Here is a 19,014-nt window from a genome sequence, read left to right as displayed (position 1 = left end):
GGGAATGGAGGCTTGTACAGGACCTAAGGGCCGTTAACAAGCAGGTTATACCTCTGCCACCTTTGGTGGCAGATATTTCTTTCATCTTTTTGAAAATACCTGCTGATTCCCTTTGCTACACAGTAGTAGACCTGGCGAATGCATTCTTTAGCATCCCGATCGATGATGGGGTATTGCCCATGTTTTCATTCTCATGGGGGAGGGGAAAACAGTTGACCTGGTCAAGATTACCGCAGGGGTATGTGGACAGTCCAGCAGCCTTCTCCATGGTCCTTAATGAGACAATTAAGTCATGGACTGCTGAGCGCGGGTCGGTACTAATACAGTATGTGGACGACTTGCTCCTGTGCAGTCGATCTGCTGAAGATTGTGCGGTCGATTCCACATCTCTGTTACATCACCTGGCCAGGTCTGGCCACCTAGCATCACGGAAGAAGATACAATGGTGTCAAAGTCAGGTAGAATACCTGGGATGCATTCTGAAGGAGGGAACCAGGCTGGTATCCCCCAAACGTGCCGCAGCCCTGCAGGCTCTCAGTCCTCCAAGAGACAAAGCAAATTTGCTCTCATTCTTGGGCGCAATCGTATATTGCCGCCAATGGATCCCAGATTGTTCATATTATGATGGCATTCTGAGGGAGGCTACCTTGTCCACCGCCCCAAAGACAGTAGATTGGACAACAGAAAGGCTCTGTGCTTTTCAGGCCTTGTTACAAAGTCTGACTCAGGCCCCCGCCCTGGGATTGGTAGAATATGGCAAACCCTTTCAATTATACTGTGTGGTATCGGGAAATTCTTTTGCTGCGGTTTTGACACAGCAACATGGAACCGGGTACCGACCAGTCTCCTATCTCTCAAAAAAGTTGCCTACCCAAGTACAAGGGATGCCATCTTGTCTACAAAACCTTGCTGCTTGTGCTATGGCAGTTCAGGAGGCTAACAAATCAGTATTAGGCCATGAATTGACTCTCTACACTACTCATTCAGTAACTCACCTCCTGCAAAACATGAACACACAGCATATGACAGCACAAAGGCTTAGTGGGTATGAGATCACACTTCTGAATACTGATAACCTCACCCTCAAACACGCACCACCAAGTAATCCCACTGTCCGTCTTTTACATTCTTTGCTCAGGCTGCCACAAGACCCTGATCAGAAGCACAATTGTGTTGAACAGGTTGCAGCAATAACCAGCCCTCGCCCAGATCTCACTGACATTCCCCTACCAGGAGTACAGGACGTCTTCATAGACGGCAGTTGTTCTCGCCCCTCCGATGCAACATTCCTGACAGGGTACGCCATTGTCCAACTACCTGATGTGGTATTGGAAGCAAAAGCCTTACCACCCTCCTCGGCACAGGTAGCAGAATTGGAGGCGCTCACAAGAGCTTGCATACTTTTCTCAGATCAGGAGGTAAACATCTACACAGATAGTAGGTACGCTTTTGGGGTCACGCATGACTATGGCGTAATCTGGGCGAATAGAGGATTTAAAACCGCTGACAACAAGCCAATCGCTAACTCTACGCAAATTAAAGCACTCCTGCAAGCGATTCTTCTCCCAAAGAGGATAGCGGTCATCAAGGTAAAGGCACATTCATCGGATAACAGCAGAGTTTCCAAAGGAAACGCTCTGGCAGACAGAGAAGCAAAAAAAGCCGCTGCCCTATACATTGGTCAGCCAGCCCCCACAACAATGTTCTTCAAAGAACATTTTACATCACCCAACTTCAAAACCGTTGAGGCACAAATACAGGGATTAGCTACAGAAGAGGATGTTTCTTTTTGGGTCAAGGATGGCTTGACCAAGGACCAAGAAGGTCTTTGGTCAAAAGAGGGGAAGATATTGGGCATACCAGAATCAAGCAGTGTTCTCATACTTTCCTATCTCCATGGTCCAGGACATATAGGTACCACCGCCCTAACAAACATATACACAAAGTCTTTCTGTACAAACAACTTAAGTAAACAGGCAAAACTCCTCACCAGCAGTTGTCTGACCTGTGCACAAAACAATGTCCAAGGGAAAAATCATGGATTACATGGCCACCTGCCTCCACCCCTGGGTCCCCTAACAGATTTGCAAATAGACTTCACACACATGCCCAAACAAAAAGGCAATTTGAAATGCCTTTGCGTGATCGTATGCAAATGGTCAGGTTGGGTTGAAGGAATTCCTTGTACAGGTGAGACTGCTAAAATTGCTGCCAAATGCATACTGAACCATTGGGTTTGTAGGTTCGGAATACCAACGGCCATATGGTCAGACAGAGGGCCTGCCTTCAGCTCCTCTGTTACACAGACTTTAGCTAAGCTGCTAGGCTTACAGTGGAAATTGCACATCCCTTATCACCCACAAAGTGCAGGAGTAGTGGAAAGAATGAATAGGAACATTAAAGACAAGTTAAAAAAGGCTACGGGGGGCACCATGAAAGGATGGTTGGATTACCTTCCTTCTGTCCTATTTCAGATCAGGACAACACCACATGCTAGAACAAAACTCTCGCCCTTTGAGATTTTGATGGGAGTTCCTGCAAACATAGAGCTGCCCCTCTTAGATCAAAACACTGACATTAACATCTATTCTCAACAGGAAATGTACGTGAAAAATCTGGTAAGTATGCTACAGGATATGAACGAACAAGTCTCTGTCACCTTTTCTCCTCTTTCAACAGAACCTACTCATCCCTTCATCCCAGGAGACAAAGTACTGGTGAAACAACTGGCACACAAAAAGAAGGTTGGACCCATTTTCTCTGGACCTTGGAAGATAGAGAAGGTTTCCAGAACTGCTGTACTGACCGATCTAGGAAACACCTGGATCCACGCCAACCGGTTAAAGAAGTATCCACAGCAACCCCAGACCCCTGACCCTCCTCCAGCATCCCAAGACTCCTCTGACCAGGAACAGCGACCAGATTTGAAGGACATTCAAGAAGGCATAAAACAAATCTCTCGGACCGACGAGACGAATCCCCCACCAACAGGAAGAAACGAGTAACAGAACTTTGTACACAGTACCTGACAAAATGATTTCTACCTTTTGTGTCAGGAAAAACATTATGCTTCTGGACATGTCTGATTCTGATAGTATTAAAATGAGGCCGGAGGATATGAATCCTTAAGGCGTGACGAAAAGGTAGAATGACCATTTCAATGATATCGAATGGTCAAAGGGAGGATTGTAAGGAGATTCCATAATACATTGCATTATTGGTTATTGATTTTGATTATTGATTTTACCCTGAGGATATAAGTTCAGGATTGCTTATCTGCTTAGTGATTTAAAAAGATTTTCTTGGTAAATTTTAGAGAATCTGTCTTATGACAGTATTACTTAATGACTGAATTATCTCATTGCAATATCACCCTGTCTGTCTATTCCTGTCTGATGCCTTCATCTTAGGAAACATCTGTCTGTGGTTTTTATCTCTGTACACTGTTGCTGGGTATGAGAAGGCCAACAACGGCCAGAATTAGCTTTTTTTAGGAAGTTGTGGCTGGGCATCTCATGGTCAGCAGACGATAACAGAAAGTAAGGAATCTTTTGAACTGTAATGACTTGAACTATAGGGGTTAACATTAGGGTCACAAGACGAAGACATTACTAATATATGGAAAATCACAAGATTAAGAAATTACTAAATATGCTAATGAACATTTATGTGTATCATTTTGATTGGCCCCCAAATGGGGCAGAGTCTTGTAGAGGCACAGCATAAAACAGCAAATCATTCAATAAACTATTGTAATCATTCAGCATACCTGATGTGTGTATGTGTAATTGATTAACCGCCGGCGTGGTCCTCCACTGAGCCATCTCAAGAGCCTAGGCCACAAGGAGAAGACGAGCAACCTAACAGAACACTGGTCAGGGAGGCTGCCAAAAGGCCTACAGCAACATTAACCTGTTCCCGACCGGCGCTCGCCGATGTATGTCGGCAGAATGGCATGGCTGGGCAAATGGGCGTACCTGTACGTCCATTTGAATTCCCCGCCATGTCATTGCGTGTGTGCCGCGGAGCTCCGTGAGTCGGGTCGCGGGTCCCGCGGACTCGATCGCTGCGGGGGTACCCGCGATCGCCTCACGGAGAGGACGAACGGGGAGATGCTGATGTAAACAGCATCTCCCCGTTCTGCCTAGTAACAAGTGTCACTGATCACAGCTCCCTGTCATCGGGAGCTGTGATCAGAGTAATGAAACACACAGCCCATCCCCCTACAGTTAGTAATCACTCCCCTAGGACACACTTAACCCCTCCCCGCCCCCTAGTGGTTACCCCTTCACTGCCAGTGTCATTTACACAGTAATCAGTGCATTTTTAATCACACTGATCGCTGTATAAATGACAATGGTCCCAAAAATGTGTCAAAAATGTCCGACATGTGCGCCATAACGTTGTAGTCACAATAAAAATTGCTGATCGCCGCCATTACTAGTAAAAAAAAAATTATTAATAAAAATGCCCTAAAACTATCCCCTATTTAGTAAACGCTATAACTTTTGCACAAACCAATCAATAAACGCTTATTGCGATTTTTTTTACCAAAAATATGTAGAAGAATACGATCGGCCTAAACTGAGGAAAAAAATGTTTTTTTATATATTTTTGGGTGATATTTATTATAGCAAAATGTAAAAAATAATGCGTTTTTTTCAAAATTGTCGTTCTTATTTTGTTTATAGCGCAAAAAATTAAAATTGCAGAGGCGATCAAATACCACCAAAAGAAAGCTCTATTTGTGGGAAAAAAAGGACATCAATTTTGTTTGGGAGTCACATAGCACGACCGCGCAATTGTCAGTTAAAGCACCGCAGCGCCGAATCACAAAAAACGCTCTGGTCAGGAAGGGGGTAAAATCTCCCGGGGCTGAAGCGGTTAAAGGAGCTGCAGAAATATCTGGCAAGTACTGACTGTGTGGTACATGTGACAACAATCTATCGTATTCTTCATATGTCTGGGCTATGGGGTAGAGTGGCAAGATGGAAGCCTTTTCTTACGGAAAAAAAAACATCCAAACCTGGCTAAATATAGCAAAAACACATCTGCAGTCTCCCAAATGCATGTGGGAAAATGTGTTATGTTCTGATGAAACCTGGGTTGAACTTTTTGGCCATAATTCCAAAAAGATATGTTTGGTGCAAAAACAACACTGCACATCACCAAAAGAACACCATACCCACAGTGAAGCATGGTGGTGGCAGCATCATGCTTTGGGGCTGTTTTTCTTCAGCTGGAACAGGGGCCTTAGTCAAGGTAGAGGGAATTATGAACAGTTCCAAATACCAGTCAATATTGGAACAAAACCTTCAGGCTTCTGCTAGAAAGCTGAACATGAAGAGGAACTTCATCTTTCAGCATGACAACAATCCAAAGCATACATCCAAATTGACAAAGGAATAACTTCACCAGAAGAAGATTAAAGTTTTGGAATGGCCCGGCCAGAGCCCAGACCTGAATCCCATTGAAAATCTGTGGGGTGATCTGAAGGGGGCTGTGCACAGGTGATGCCCTCGCAATCTGACAGATATGGAGTGTTTTTGCAAAGAACATTGGGCAAATATTGCTATGTCAAGATGTGCCATGATGATTGACTCATACCCAAAAAGACTGAGTGTTGTAATAATATCAAAAGGTGCTTCAACAAAGTATTAGTTTAAGGGTGTGCACACGTATGCAACCATATTATTTTAGTTCTTTTATTTTTATTCCCGTCACCTAAAATATTTCAGTTTGTTTTTCAACTGAGTTGTACAGTTTAAAGGTCACATTAAAAGGTGGAAAAAGTTCTGAAATGATTTATCTTTGTCTCATTTTTTTTACATCACAGGAACCTGACATTTTAACAGGGGTGTGTAGACTTTTTATATCCACTGTACTTATGTTAAAAGGACAATATTTTCAGATAGCAAAGAGATCAGAATTTCAAAAGTGGTGCCAGGCTTTAGCTAGAATTTTGCATTTATAAATATTAATGTTATCACCTCTACATATACAGAAGGTTACAGGCTAGGAATATGGATATGTATTAGGATTATTATAGGTAAGTCTAATTTTAGGTGTTAGTCACCTTGTTACATATGGTAGCTACACCCCATCCACCAACCATACACACTAGTAAGAACAAACTGGTTTCCTTACTTTTCTGTTAACAGATAGTGGAATCGCAATCAAACCAAACCAAAACAGTATAAAACATAAATTATTAAAAAAAAATAATTGTTATATTTAGGTAAAACATGTTTCCTTGAGTGTAACTGAACTTCTGCATTTTATGCATATTTCATACTTTGTCACTCTGTGTATCTGCAAACAAATTGTAGAAATATTTAAGACTATTGCCCATTACAGTAAAATATTTGAAATAATCATGTAAAATCCAACTGAGATCAGTTTCCTAAAGAGTCATCTGTTGTCAAAGTTTTTAGACTGCACATGTGTTCAGCATCAAGCAGATACTGTACCTGGGACATTCTGTTATGCATATTTTTCCTTTTTTTCAAAAAAAAAAAAATATGGCTACACTATGTGTAACATGGGGGAGGGATATTTGATTTTGGCACTTTAAAATAAAGCAAAAATCAAAAGTGATTTCTGATTGAATAGGAAAGTAGTCTACCAATCAAGATGGAGTATAAGCTGATCTACATTGACCCCTCACCAGTGGTATTCTTGTATCAAGAATGTGAGTGAAGCTACTGCCATAGGAGCATACCTTACAGTTGTTACAAGTTCATATAAAGTCTAAAGTGCAACAAAAAATGCAGACTTAATTTATAGGTTTCTATAGGTCACAACACTTTGCATCATTCCTTATTAGTTACTTACGCTATGCACGCCAACTAGAACAGCTAGTAATGCAGCAGCTGAGTAATGGTCTGGAGTATATTAAATGTTTCAGTCTTGCGTAGTAATTTATAATGCGTTAGAGGCCAACCATACCTATGCATGTGAGAAACATGCTTATTTTGTGTGTTGCCTTGTGCTTCTTTAAGGCAGCCTATTTACTTCAAATTGGCCCTTAGTGATCCTCAAAACAAGAGAAATACTTACCTGCACTATATTTGACAAAGCAAATACACCAGTGCACAGTGCACAGTGCATTCACATAGACAAGTGTTTTTCTTTATACTGTATATATGCATGTGGGTTCTATTTGAAATGAATGGCAATACACCACAGGCCACATATATGCATGTTGCAGCACCTGCATTAACATACATCATAATCCTGGACATTTTTATTGTGCTGCTTTTTTTTTTGCTGGATAGGAAGCCATACCTGAGGACCTCCAGTACAAGGATCTCCCTGCTTCTTCATTAACCACTTCAATACAAGTGGTTAATGTGCTGCTTTTTTTTTTTGCTGGATAGGAAGCCATACCTGAGGACCTCCAGTACAAGGATCTCCCTGCTTCTTCATTAACCACTTCAATACAAGGCACTTATGCACCTTCCCGCCCAGACCAATTTTCAGCTTTCAGCACTCTCACACTTTGAATGACAATTACTCAGTCATGCTACACTGTATCGAAACAAAATTTTTATAATTTTCTTCTCACAAATAGAGCTTTCTTTTGGTGGTATTTAATCACCGCTGGGTTTTTTATTTTTTGCGATATAAGCAAAAAAACTGCAAATTTTTTTTAAAAAACACACTTTTTTTTAGTTTCTATTGTAAAATTTTGCAAATAAGTAATTTTTCTTCATAAATTTGTGGCAAAATTTATACTGCTACATATCTTTGGTAAAAATAATCCAAATTAATGTATATTATTTGGTCTTTGTGAAAGTTATAGAGTCTACAAACTATGGTGCCAATCACTGAAAATTGATCACATCTGATCACACCTGAAGTACTGAAGGCCTATCTCATTTCTTGAGACACTAAGAAGCCAGGAAAGTACAAATACCCCCAAAATGACCCCTTTTTGGAAAGTAGACAGTCCAAGGTATTTACTAATAGGCATGGTGAGTTTTTTGAAGTTGTAATTTTTTCACACAATTCTTGGGAAAATTAAGATTTTTTATTTATTTATTTTTTTTTTACACAAACTGGTCATATTAACAGGTTATTTCTCTCACACAGCATATGCATAATTGTAACTGCACCCCAAAATACATTCTGCTACTCCTCCCGAGTATGGCGATACCACATGTGTGAGACTTTTACACAGCCTGGCCATATACAAAGGCCCAACATTGAAGTAGCACTTTCAGGCGTTCTACAAGCATAAATTGCACATATCCTTTCTCAACCACCTATTACACTTTTGAAGGCCCTGGAGCACCAGGGCAATGGAATTGTCCACAAAATAACCCCATTTTGGAAAGCACACACCCCATTGTATAATCTATGAGGCATAATGAGTCTTTTGAACGGTTCATTTTTTTCCAGAAGGTTTTGAAAAATGTGGAAAAAAATGAAAATGCATTTTTTTTTACACAAAGTTGTCCATTTATAAGATATTTCTAATACATAGCATGTACATAGAAAAAAATGACACCCCAAATGCATTCCGCTACTCCTCCTGAGTATGGTGATACCACATGTGTGAGACTTTTACACAGCCTGGCCACATACAAAGGCCCAACAGTGAAGTAGCACTTTCAGGTGTTCTACAAGCATAAATTGCACATATCCTTTCTCAACCACCTATTACATTTTTGAAGGCCCTGGAGCACCAGAACAATGGAATTGTCTTTTTGACTTTTACACAGCCTGGCCACATACAAAGGCCCAACAGTGAAGTAGCACCTCCAGGCATTCTAGCAGCATTAATTACACATATCATTTTCTGACTAGCGATCACATTTTTGAAGGCCCTTCATATTTCTAGCACATAGCAGGTACATACCAAATAACAAAAGATTACCTGTAGTTTTAGAAGTGTACTGATCCACAGAGGAGAGCATGGGTCCAGGCAGCAGGCAGGAATGAGGTCAGCAACAGCAAAAGCAATCATCCAGGCAGCAGGCAGGAATACTGTCCATAGTTCAGTAGATACTGTCAGCACAGCCAGAGTACAGCTAAAGCACAGCCAAAGCACAGCCAAAGCACAGCCAAAGTACAGGTCCAGGTAGCAGGCAGAGGTGTCCTGGCAGAAATACTGTCCAAAGTCAGTAGAGGCAGCAGGCAGATATATGGTCAACACAGCCAAAGTATTGGTCCAAGCAGCAGGAAGAAACATGGTCCATAATGTCATGGGTCATTACAGGCAGCAATATGGTCAGCACACCCTAAGTATTGGTCCAAGCAGTAGGAAGGACCATCAAGCTTAGGGCCAGGGGGACAGGGGTAGAGGCTTCTCCCACCCAAATCGCTTTGAAGCCTCGGGCAACCAGAACCTGTTCTGGGAGCACAGAAAACGAAAAACTGGTTTTCTCTACTCAGAACGCTATTCTGAAGCCCCTCACATATGTGAGACCCCTGTGTACTGAAGTAGATGGCCAAAAGATCAGTCCAAGTGGCAGGCAAAAACATGGTCGATTAACAGGCCAAGGTCGGTGCACGTGGAAGTCATAAACATGGTTTAAATTGGCAGGCAGAGGCATCATCGGTAAACAGGCTGAGGTTGGTGCACGTGGAAATCAGAAACGTGGTTTAAATCGGCAAGCAAAGACATCGTCGGTAAACAGGCCAGGGTCAGTTAATTAACATGGTAGCAGGCAAATGGGGAAATGGCAGTTTGTTAATAATAAGGGGAACTAATATTGGATGGATGTATGATAATTTTTGAAGCAATCTCCGATGCACAGGCCAGGTTGGGAGGGACATTGGGGACAATAATAGCTGGTATCTCTTCTTACTCCTCCTCTGCTGCATACATGGCATTTCTTTTGGCGTCTTCTTCCAGATTCTGTGGGGGGGAATGTGATAGGGAAAGTGTTGCTCGTGAAGTCGACTCACGCTATCAGAACGAATGCTTACTGGGGCGGGACTTTGTTGGTAAATGAGGGCAGTGACGATATCTTCAATATACTTCAGGTAGGTGATTTGTTGGTTTTGAGTTGCTTTTTGGTAGCAGACAAACGAATTAAAAAGGGCCATGTGAAACAGGTGAAACGCAACTTTCTTATACCAATAACGGGACTTTCTGGTTGATAAATAGGGCTGTAGCATCTGATCGTTTAAATCCACCCCCCCATGTACATATTGTAATCGTGGACACATTTGGGCTTTACAATGGGGCCGCCTCTTCTTTGGGTCTCCACCACGGTGTCATTGTGGATGGTAGAGAGGATGTGGACATCTTTCTTGTCCCTCCACTTCATGGCCAACACCTCCTCGTTCCTCATGAATGCCGATTCTCAGTTTTGCAATTTTTTGGTCAACACATTTTGTGGGAATCCCTTCCGTTTTTTTTTTAAAGTACCGCAGGCCGGGGTTTGTTTACTATAAAGGTGACGAAAAAGGGGCAGGCTGGTATAATAGTTGTCGACATATAAATGGTATCCTTTGTCGAACAGGGGGTATGCCAGCTCCCAGACAATTTTACCACTGGTTCCAATATACGTGGGGCAATCATGGGGCTGGAGCTGGGAGTCTTTGCCTTCGTAGATCCGGAATGTGAAGACATATCCAGTGGCTCGATCGCATAATTTATTTAATTTCACCCCATACCTGGATCTCTTGCTTGGTATATACTGCTTGAAGTGCAGTCGGCCAGTGAAATGTATGAGGGACTTGTCCACACAAATTTTTTGGTCTGGGATAAAAACGTCTCTAAATCGCTGGGAAAGGGAATTGATTAGGGGGCGTATCTTGTACAATTTGTCGTGGTTGGGATGATCTCGGGGAGGGCACTGTGAATTGTCATTGAAGTGGAGAAAACGCATAATCATGTCGTATCTTGTCCTGGACATGACAGCCCAATATATGGGCATGTGTTGGATGGGGTTGGTGGACCAATATGCATGGACTTTTTATGCATGGACACGTTCTTTTTTGTAAGCCCCATATTGAACGTAAGGCCTAAAAATAATTTAAATTCATCCAGTGTTAGACGTCGCCACTGGAACATGCGGGCATAGGAAGAATTGGGGTTGACAGCAATAAATTGGGATGCATACAGGTTAGTTTGATCCACAATATTCTGCAGCAAATCTTGTGGGAAAAATAAAGAAAAATAATCAAATTGAGAAAAATTTGTAGTGTCGGGCTGCACACCTGGCTGTGCAGTGAAAGGGGGGATGATAGCGGATCCTGAGTTGGCAGGCAACCATAAGGGGTTTGCCAGGGCATCAGGAAGGTAGGACTGTGGCTGGGTTCTTCGGGTTGGGCGTGTGATTCCAGTGCTTGTACTGGGCTCCTATTCCTGGGGTCTGGCGCTGCTGGTGGTGGGCAGATCTCCTGATCTTGGTCCTGATCTTGGTCCTGATCTCGGTCCTGATCTTGGTCCTGATCTCATTCTTTTGGGAGGGACGGTTTCCTCCGAGGACTGGTAGTGCTTTTTGGCGGGCCTATGTAATGGTACTGCTGGCGGTAGTGGTGGTACCGATGTGGCATTAGTGGCGAACCTGTGTGGCGGTACCGATTGCGGTACAGGTGGCGGTACGGGTGGTGGTGGTACCGATCGTGGTACAGGTATCGGTACGTGTGGTGGTGGCGGTACCGATGGCGGTACGGGTGGCAGTACTGGTAGCAGGCCTGTGTGGTGGGCCTGTGTGGCGGGCCTGTGTGGTGGTGTAGATGGTGGGTAGGGATGAGCCGAACACCCCCCTGTTCGGTTCGCACCAGAACATGCGAACAGGAAAAAAATTCGTTCGAACACGCGAACGCCGTTAAAGTCTATGGGACACGAACATGAATAATCAAAAGTGCTAATTTTAAAGGCTAATATGCAAGTTATTGTCATAAAAAGTGTTTGGGGACCCGGGTCCTCCCCCAGGGGACATGAATCAATGCAAAAAAAAGTTTTAAAAACGGCCGTTTTTTCAGGAGCAGTGATTTTAATAATGCTTAAAGTCAAACAATAAAAGTGTAATATCCCTTTAAATTTCATACCTGGGGGGTGTCTATAGTATGCCTGTAAAGGGGCGCATGTTTCCTGTGTTTAGAACAGTCTGACAGCAAAATGACATTTTGAAGGAAAGAACACATTTAAAACTACCACGGCTATTGCATTGCCGACAATACACATAGAAGTTCATTGATAAAAACGGCATGGGAATTCCCCACAGGGCAACCCCGAACCAAAATTAAAAAAAAAAAAATGATGTGGGAGTCCCCCTAAATTCCATACAAGGCCCTTCAGGTCCGGTATGGATATTAAGGGGAACCCCAGCCAAAATTTTAAAAAAAAATTGACGTGGGGTTCCCCCTAAATTCCATACCAGACCCTTCAGGTCTGGTATGGATTTTAAGGGGAACCCCGCGCCAAAAAAAAAAAAAAAAAAACGGCATGGGGTCCCCCTAAAAATCCATACCAGACCCTTATCCGAGCACGCAACCTGGCAGGCCGCAGGAAAAGAGGGGGGGACGAGAGTGCGGCCCCCCCCCCTCCTGAACCGTACCAGGCCACATGCCCTCAACATTGGGAGGGTGCTTTGGGGTAGCCCCCCAAAACACCTTGTCCCCATGTTGATGAAGACAAGGGCCTCATCCCCACAACCCTGGCCGGTGGTTGTGGGGGTCTGCGGGCGGGGGGCTTATCGGAATCTGGAAGCCCCCTTTAACAAGGGGACCCCCAGATCCCGGCCCCCCCCCTGTGTGAAATGGTAAGGGGGTACTTACCCCTACCATTTCACTAAAAAACTGTCAAAAATGTTAAAAATGACAAGAGACAGTTTTTGACAATTCCTTTATTTAAATGCTTCTTCTTTCTTCTTTCTTCCTTCATCTTCTTCTTCTTCTGGTTCTTCTGGCTCTTCTGGTTCTTCCTCCGGCGTTCTCGTCCAGCATCTTCTCCACGGCGTCTTCTATCTTCTTCTCCTCGGGCCGCTCCGCACCCATGGCATGAGGGGGGAGGCTCCCGCTCTTCTCTTCATCTTCTTCTCTTCTTCATCTTCTTCTTCATCTTCTTCTTCTTCTTCCTTCTTCTCTTCTTCCTGTCTTCTCCGGGCCGCTCCGCAGCCATGCTGTGGCATGGAGGGAGGCTCCCGCTGTGTGACGGCGTCTCTTCGTCTGACGGTTCTTAAATAATGGGGGGCGGGGCCACCCGGTGACCCCGCCCCCCTCTGACGCACAGTGACATGACGGGACTTCCCTGTGGCATTCCCCGTGACGTCACAGGGAAGTCCCTCAAGTCACCGTGCGTCAGAGGGGGGCGGGGTCACCGGATGGCCCCGCCCCCCGTTATTTAAGAACCGTCAGACAAAGAGACGCCGTCACACAGCGGGAGCCTCCCTCCATGCCACAGCATGGCTGCGGAGCGGCCCGGAGAAGACAGGAAGAAGAGAAGAAGGAAGAAGAAGAAGAAGAAGAAGAAGAAGATGAAGAAGAAGATGAAGAAGAAGATGAAGAAGAGAAGAAGATGAAGAGAAGAGCGGGAGCCTCCCCCCTCATGCCATGGGTGCGGAGCGGCCCGAGGAGAAGAAGATAGAAGACGCCGCGGAGAAGATGCTGGACGAGAACGCCGGAGGAAGAACCAGAAGAGCCAGAAGAACCAGAAGAAGAAGAAGATGAAGGAAGAAAGAAGAAGCATTTAAATAAAGGAATTGTCAAAAACTGTCTCTTGTCATTTTTAACATTTTTGACAGTTTTTTAGTGAAATGGTAGGGGTAAGTACCCCCTTACCATTTCACACAGGGGGGGGGGCCGGGATCTGGGGGTCCCCTTGTTAAAGGGGGCTTCCAGATTCCGATAAGCCCCCCGCCCGCAGACCCCCACAACCACCGGCCACGGTTGTGAGGATGAGGCCCTTGTCCTCATCAACATGGGGACAAGGTGTTTTGGGGGGCTACCCCAAAGCACCCTCCCAATGTTGAGGGCATGTGGCCTGGTACGGTTCAGGAGGGGGGGGGGGCCGCACTCTCGTCCCCCCCTCTTTTCCTGCGGCCTGCCAGGTTGCGTGCTCGGATAAGGGTCTGGTATGGATTTTTAGGGGGACCCCATGCCGTTTTTTTTTTTTTTTTTTGGCGCGGGGTTCCCCTTAAAATCCATACCAGACCTGAAGGGTCTGGTATGGAATTTAGGGGGAACCCCACGTCAATTTTTTTTTTAAATTTTGGCTGGGGTTCCCCTTAATATCCATACCAGACCTGAAGGGCCTTGTATGGAATTTAGGGGGACCCCCACATCATTTTTTTTTTTTTATTTTGGTTCGGGGTTGCCCTGTGGGGAATTCCCATGCCGTTTTTATCAATGAACTTCTATGTGTATTGTCGGCAATGCAATAGCCGCGGTAGTTTTAAATGAGTTTTTTCCTTCCAAATGTCATTTTGCTGTCAGACTGTTCTAAACACAGGAAACATGCGCCCCTTTACAGGCATACTATAGACACCCCCCAGGTACGAAATTTAAAGGGATATTACACTTTTATTGTTTGACTTTAAGCATTAATAAAATCACTGCTCCTGAAAAAACGTCCGTTTTTAAAACTTTTTTTTGCATTGATCCATGTCCCCTGGGGCAGGACCCGGGTCCCCAAACACTATTTATGACAATAACTTGCATATAAGCCTTTAAAATTAGCACTTTTGATTTCTCCCATAGACTTTTAAAGGGTGTTCCGCGGCATTCGAATTTGCTGCGAACACCCCAAATTGTTCGCTGTTCGGCGAACTTGCGAACAGCCAATGTTCGAGTAGAACATGAGTTCGACTCGAACTCGAAGCTCATCCCTAATGGTGGGCCTGATGGCGGAACTGGCGGTGGTACCAATGGCGGTACTGGTAGCCTGTGTGGCGGTACTGATGGCAGTGGGCCTGATGGCGGTACCAATAGTGGGCCTGATGGCAGGACTGGCTGTGGTACCGATGGCGGTACTGGTAGCCTGTGTGGCGGTACCAATGGCGGTACTGATAGCGGGGGGCCTGTGACAGATGATTGACAGATGGGCTGATTGATTGGGTGACTGACAGATGGGCTGATTGGCTGGGCTGATTGATCAGATGGGCTGATTGAGAGATGGGCTGACTGACAGATGGGCTGACTGACAGATGGGCTGATTGACAGATGGGCTGGGCTGTGTGACAGGTCCTCTTTATTGGGGGGGTCGTGTTGTGCACAGTATACAGTATATAGAGACAGAACACTACACTGATCTCACTTACTGATCCTTGCTCTCTCCTCACACGATCGGTGTGTGATGAGAGAGCAGAGATCAGATGGTAACTGCTCCTCTGTTTATATTTGTGACCGGCTGTGATTGGACACAGCCGGTCACATGGTAAACAGCCAATTTCATTGGCTGTTTACCTTGATTGGGAAAGTACTGTGTCCAAGGGACACCCGCCTTCCTCGATCCCTGCCCTGCACTCCTCCAGCAGCGCGCGCAGTGAGCGCCGCCGAGTTTGTTATGACGTGTGATCGGCTGTGACGTTGACACAGCCGATCACGTGGTAAATGGCCAAAATCACTGGCCGTTTACCGTGATCGGGGAAGCGATGTGTCCGAGGGACACATGCCGTCCCCGATCGCCGTGCTGCGTGCCCCCGCAGGCGCGCTCGGGGGGATTATCCTGCTGGACGTCATATGACGCCCAGTCAGGATAACACAACCACCGCCCGGCTGTCATCTGCTATGGGCCGGGCGGGAAGTGGTTAATTTTGAGGATCACTGGGTCATTTTCCCCTCCTTCTATTTCTTGATTATTACCTCAACAGCCATCAGACAATAGTAAGGGAACTTTGATATGAGGAAGCAAAGCACTCCACCTTTACTAAGATGGCTGCCTTCAAACAGAGACACAGTATAAACAGGACATGTCATTAATAGGGAAAATGCCTACTAAGCTTTCCCCTTGCACTTTTTGTTTACAAGTTTAAAGCAGTATTTTTTGCTAGAAAATTACTTCTAACTCCCAAAAATTATACATTTTTTTTTTTAGCAAAGACCCTAGAGAATAAAATGGCAATCATTGCAAATTTTTTGTCACACTATTTGAGCAGGGGTTTTGCAATCACATTTTTTTTTGGAAAAAATACACCTTAAAGCGGGGGTCCACCTATCTATCGTTTTTTTTTTTTTTTTTTTTAGTTCATTCACAAACTTTTCTTCTCAGCATTACATACTCACATATTGTGTGTAATATGTCCGCCTGTGTCAGATTTCGTCGGAAAGAATAACTTATATTATTCACTGCAGGCGGTTTCCATCTTCATTGTGGGCATTTGAAGCCCACAAGCATTTATTTCCTGGATGTGGTGAATGCTGTGATCCCAGCATTCACCGCTCATTCCCGCACATGCTCAGTGGCATCCTGGGAAGCCTGAGACTAGCTCCCAGGAGACTGTGCGGAGTCTGGGAGAGGCTAGAAATACGTCTACTCCCACGGGAGGAGAACCAGGAAGTGCAAAGAAGAATAGAAAAATAAAAGGTAATTACGGCGATTTAAATTTTTTTAAACGGCATGTCAGCATCTAGGCAAGGAAGAGAATACATACAGATATTGTTCAAAATTTGGGTGGAACCCCGCTTTAATGAATAAAAAAAAGAAAAAAAACACAATATTTACCCCAATTTTTTTGTATGATGGGAAAGTTGATGTTACATCGAGTAAATTGGTACCTAGCATGTCACACTTTAAAATTGCACACTCTTGTGGAATGGCAACTACAGTTCTTACAAATCTCTATAGACGATGCTTCAAACACGTTTAAAGATTACCTGTTTAGAGTTACAGAGGAGGTCTAGCACAAGAATTATTGCTCTTGCTCTAACATTTGCGGCGATACCTCACATGTGTTGTGGGAATACAGTTTATACATGCATGTGCGAATTACGAATACGTTCACTGAGGGATGGGGGCGCTTTCAATTTTTTTTCCTTATTTAATTTACATTTTATTTTTACACTGTAACTTTAATTTTGAATTTTGTAATAGAAATAAGGATGACAGGTCCTCTTTATGGAGAGATCTGGGGTCAAAAAGATCCCAGATCTCATCTTTACCTTTAAAAGCAAAAGATTAAAAAAAACTTTTCTTGATCTTTTGCTTTGCTAAAATTTTTACGTGCAGTCTGGACTGGAAGTGATGTCATCTCTCTGGTTCTCCAAGACCATATAATCTATCAAAATGTCGGATAGTTTCTTGGGTGAACCAACAGAAATGGTAAGCCCGAGAAACACAAGCAAGTGGCGGGGATGAGGGGGGGACGTTCCCTCCCGCTGCTTCGGACACCGTTCCAACGCCTCATGAGCCGATTAGAATGATTTCATCAGAAAGCCGGCCGCTGGATGCAAAAAACTATACTGGTGTTATGGCTGATATATTCAGCCATAATCCTGGTATACCACTTGCAAACCACAACATATATATACATATTGCGCTTAGCAAGTGGTTTACTGCAAAGAGCCTACTGGCAGCACTAGTCCCCTGACCTCTGCTTGCGTCTTTTGGGCACAACTTTCAAAGTACAGGTACATTTTACCATGATATCAATTTAAATACAGCCAGTCATAATTACTAAAGGATTGGTAAAGAAGCACTAAAGTAGTAGGAAGTGCTTTACAAACCCACTGGAAGGACAATGTCACTGCTGTATGAGTTTAGAAAATGTGGCTCAGAGGGCCAACAATGCTGCTGCAAATTCATCAGTGGTGTCAGCCCTCCACAGTATACACAGCAGCACTGGTAGAATAACCAGGTAACTTAAAAAAAAAAAAAGAGAGAAAAAAACATGTTGGCTATTTTGGATGTAGTATGTGTTTAAAGTGGTTGTAAACCCTTACAAACCACTTTTCACTACAGGTAAACCTATAATAAGGCTTACCTGTAGCTAGCGTGGATATCTCCTAAACCTGCATGGCTTAGGAAATATCCCCTGTATCAGCATGTGCTGATGTCATGTGCCGACATCATGTGCTGTTGCTTCAACTGATGTGCTGTTACTGGTGACTCCAGTGTAGGAGTGGAGTCATCGTGGCTCCGGTCAATCACATCCCGATACCCAGAAATAACTCCTGGAGACATGTCGCCTGGCAGATCAGTGTGGCGGGACTTCTGCAGGGGCTGCGATCTAAGGTGAGTATTTTATAATGAGCTAGTATACTATGCATGCTAGCTCAGTATGCCTTTGTCTTGCAGTTTTTTTTGTTTTTTGTTTTTTTTACGTAAGTTTACAACCACTATAAACATGTTTCAATTAACCTGAAGTTCTCCTTTAAAAAGCATGAAAACACTAACAATTTTTTTCTCTTATATGCTCCCTTTTGGTCTGCTAAATATACCACTGAAAGTATTCTGTTATATCAGTCCGATAATGTAATACTACATATATACATACATACGCTACACTATATGGATATGGATACACAATATTTCTGATGTAGGTATCAACAGTATTTTTCTGGACTTTCAGTTAAGAACCGAGCCTCATTTTGAGATTTGGTGTTTACAAGTTAAAATAATCTTTTTTGCTAGAAAATTACTTAGAACCCCCAAACATTTTATATATATCTATATATATAGATATATATATCTATATATATAGATATATATATCTATATATATATATATAATTTCAGAGACCCTAGAAATTGTGGTTGTTGCAATACTTTATGTCATTCTGTAAATGTGCAGCGGTCTCACAAGCACAATTTTTTGGGAAAAAATACACTTTTTTGAAATAAAAATAAGACAACAGTACAGTTAGCCCATTTTTTTTATACTGTGAAAGGTAGTGCTATGCCGCGTAAATTGATACCCAACATGTCACGCTTCAAAATAGTGCCCGCTTGTGGAATGGCGACATACTTTGACCCTTAAAAATCTCCATAGGCAACGTTTAAAAACTTCTACAGGTTACCAGTTTTGAGTTGCAGAGGAGGTCTAGTGCTAGAATTATTGTTCTCGCTCGAACAATCGTGGCGATACCTCACATGTGTGGTTTGAAAATCATTTTC

The 19,014-nt window shown here is 43.7% G+C and overlaps 1 protein-coding gene across 1 annotated transcript in view; it reads right to left on the bottom strand.

Annotated features, from left to right (window-relative positions):
- The window catches only part of GRM8 (glutamate metabotropic receptor 8), a 1,893,470-nt gene that overhangs the window by 741,474 nt on the left and 1,132,982 nt on the right, over positions 1 to 19,014 (bottom strand). The gene's annotated exons all lie outside the window — the stretch shown is intronic.

The sequence above is a fragment of the Aquarana catesbeiana genome, linkage group LG03 (genome assembly GCF_042186555.1).
Source record: "Aquarana catesbeiana isolate 2022-GZ linkage group LG03, ASM4218655v1, whole genome shotgun sequence".
Classification (NCBI taxonomy): domain Eukaryota; kingdom Metazoa; phylum Chordata; class Amphibia; order Anura; family Ranidae; genus Aquarana; species Aquarana catesbeiana.
This window is presented reverse-complemented; position numbering and strand designations above follow the sequence as displayed.